At 42.4% G+C, this 3,068-nt stretch overlaps 1 long non-coding RNA gene across 1 annotated transcript; it reads right to left on the bottom strand.

Annotated features, from left to right (window-relative positions):
- Window positions 1-708: 708 nt before the first annotated feature.
- Window positions 709-2,603, bottom strand: LOC142077472 (uncharacterized). Its single transcript, XR_012671856.1, has 2 exons — window positions 2,436-2,603; window positions 709-966 (listed from the first exon to the last, which is right to left on the bottom strand). It is a non-coding gene; the product is annotated as an uncharacterized LOC142077472 (long non-coding RNA).
- Window positions 2,604-3,068: the final 465 nt, after the last annotated feature.

The raw sequence follows: 3,068 nt of genomic DNA, 5'->3' as shown, positions 1-3,068 counted from the left end.
AAATGTCTTTATAGACTTCTCTATTTACACTTACGTATATTTACACCTATATCTTTATAGACTTAGATTTTAGACTTAGGTATCTATTTACACTTATATATTATCTCTTAGATTACATATAGTATCTATTTAGACTCTCTATGTAACATGTAAGTGTAGATAGCTATATCTATTCAGACTTTTTTCTACTTTAAATTCCTTCATATATAAAATATATCATCCTTTTTGCATTTTAAAGCCCTTTATTTTTTAATTTATATGTACGCGAGTTATTTTTGTATTTTAAAACCCTATATATGTCTTTCAAATTTTTTTATACTCTAAAATCCTTTATATAATATGGCAGATATAGGTTCTTATTTTGAAATCCTTTTGTACATATAAATGAATATTATTTTTCAATATATATAACAATGAGAGATTTTTCTCTGTTTCAAGGCCTCACACATATATTTACAGTTTTTAAAAATTTTTGAAACCCCCCGTGAATTTTCAGGCATTTTTGGGCTGTGACCCCCTTTTTTTGGGGGGGAACGACACCCCCCCCCCCCATGACCCCCCATTCCCCACTCACCTGCTCCTCCACAGCATTATCACCCCCCCCGGTGATGTTGGGGTGCCCCAAATGACATCATCGCCCCCCCCAGGTCCCCCAACCCCCCCTTTTTTTCAGCCCCCAAAAAGGCACAAAATGAGGGAAACGGCCCCAACCGGCAGCTCGTTACTTTAATAATGCCGTTTACGTATGCACACACGCACCCCCGCCAAAAAGGGGGGCTCTGCTGGAAAGATAAAGGAGGGGCAGCCCCCCCAAACGCTTGCAGCCCCCCCCCAGCCCCCGTCCCGCAGGCTGGCAGCTGGCCCCTTACCGTCAGCACGCCTAACGACCGGCAGGCAAACCTGGGCTGGGGGGTCTCTCTTGAGCATCACGGGACGCTTACAGCGAGACATCTGAAAAACAAAAATCTCAACGGATATTTCAGCCTATTAAAAAAATAGCACCGAAGGCAGCAGAGGAATTCAGTCAGGATAAGGGATAGGGTAGTAGTTGAGCTAAAGGAGGATGCTAGGCAAATGGGTCAGCTCGAAATACAACACGTCCTTTAAAAGCTAGCGCGATTCGAACGCTTAAAATCAGCATTAAGACTAACTGACACGATTTTGAACACGTTCTTCGCAGAGAAGTAAACGCTCTTGCTGGTGTTGGAAAACGTCTCGTCCCTTCCTTACAGCACCGCTGCAGGGAGATAACCCCCTGAGGCTGCAGGACAAGGGCGCGCCGTAATCAGCATCTACGCTCACGGATCCACCGCCACAGCTCCAGCCCTTGCGCTGCTGCTGCTGCGCATCTTGCTTGCTTGGTCGATAAAGCTGAAAGTGAAGTGTAAAACTTGGAAGAGTAAAATGAAAAAGAAAGAACAAATCTCAGCAATTCATTTTATGCTAAAAAGGTGTGTGTACGTTTATACACATACAAGAAGAATACTTATACCATAAAAATACTTGATTTTCCTTTTGCATTAATTTAAATTGCATAGCTGTGAATTCATACTGTTAAATTATCTACCTCCAAAACACACAGCCATCATTTGACCAGGGGTTTTGCGTGTGTTACATGACTAGGAGGGACGCCTGGCCAGCTGCGCCGAGACCGATGCTACCGAACTGCCGGGGAAACGCGCCGTTGAAAGCGAGACAGAAATAAAGTACTTCAGAGCACTCTGTCAAAAGACTGGGGAAAAAAACCCGTAACGTTCGGTTGCCTTTCTTTTTAAAGATTTAGAACAACTACCTAACTGCTTAAGTACACCTAATAAGTTATATGCTACAGCTATTTGGCAGTTGCGGTTTAAGCAATGCAAGTCAGTTTGTAAATTATACAATTTTAACTTTCTTTTTTAAAATCCATTTATGATAGAAAAATCAGTGAGATAAGAGATCTCCCATATGGTTTTACTTTTTTTTTTGGGGGGGGGGGGGGGGGAGGGGAGGCAGGCGGTGGGGAATATCAAATCTCCAGTGCTGCAATACATAAGGCTACCAAAAGGGATTGGCGGATTTGCTAATGCTTTTGGCTGTACCCAAGCATGCGGAGGAACACGTTTTTATGATATCTCGACTGTTACACCTGAGAACCAAAGATCAGCGATACATCGACTGTTGGAAGACGTGCTGCGCTTAGGTCTCTGGAAGGAAATCGACTTACTACTTTGTTTTTTTTCCAGAGAGAGTGAAAAGTCTCGTTGCGGATGACTTCTGCCAAGTACATCATCTCTGAACATGCATTCTGATGGGACGCTCATAAAAGGCAACTCCTTTGAATGAGAAAGATTTCCATTCTGGAAAATCTCTTTCCAACTGAAGTCAATTACACACTGCAGGTTAAGGAAAAAGGACATTACAGAAGCAGTAACTCACCAAAAACACAACAGGACTCGCTGTCGCTAGTTACGAGGCTGCTAACGCTTCTTGGGAAAGCCTGGAAAACACACCAAAGCGACGCCGATTTGTCCCGTTTTGTCCACGTCTCTTCTTTGACCTTGATTGCTTTTAGCACAGATGCTAGTATCTCAGTAAGGTTTTCGAGTGCTACTGTAAGGTATTTTAAACACCGACTGACCGAAAAAGCATAAAGCTTTTGTCGTGAAAACAAAGTCCGTTTCTCCTGAACATCCGAACTCTCACAAACAGTTCCTTTCCTCTTCTAGTCCAACATTACTTTCACAGCACCCTTTAATAGTAAGCACACAGAAACAGAAGACTGTGCTTTCAGGAAGAGAAAATAGACGGAGGGAAGCAAGCTTTGCATAGGCGTACCATGCTCCAGAACAGACCTTATTTATTTTTAGTATTTGTGTTAAAATATTTCACATAAAAAAAAATATAGAAGGAGAGCTGCCACATTCTTAATGTTTACTGTAAAGTCCATACTACAAGCACCTTAGGAAAAATGCAGACACGTATCACACACCTACCTCGGTACTTGCAGACCACTATGGATCCTTTCCATCTGTCTCGTACTTTCACGGCAGTTGACATTCTGCTGAGAGGAAAGGAAAAAAAAACCC

The sequence above is a fragment of the Calonectris borealis genome, unplaced genomic scaffold (genome assembly GCF_964195595.1).
Source record: "Calonectris borealis unplaced genomic scaffold, bCalBor7.hap1.2 HAP1_SCAFFOLD_265, whole genome shotgun sequence".
NCBI classification, from domain to species: Eukaryota; Metazoa; Chordata; class Aves; order Procellariiformes; family Procellariidae; genus Calonectris; species Calonectris borealis.
Note: the sequence above shows the minus strand (reverse complement) of the source record. Positions and strands in the feature narration are given on the sequence as shown.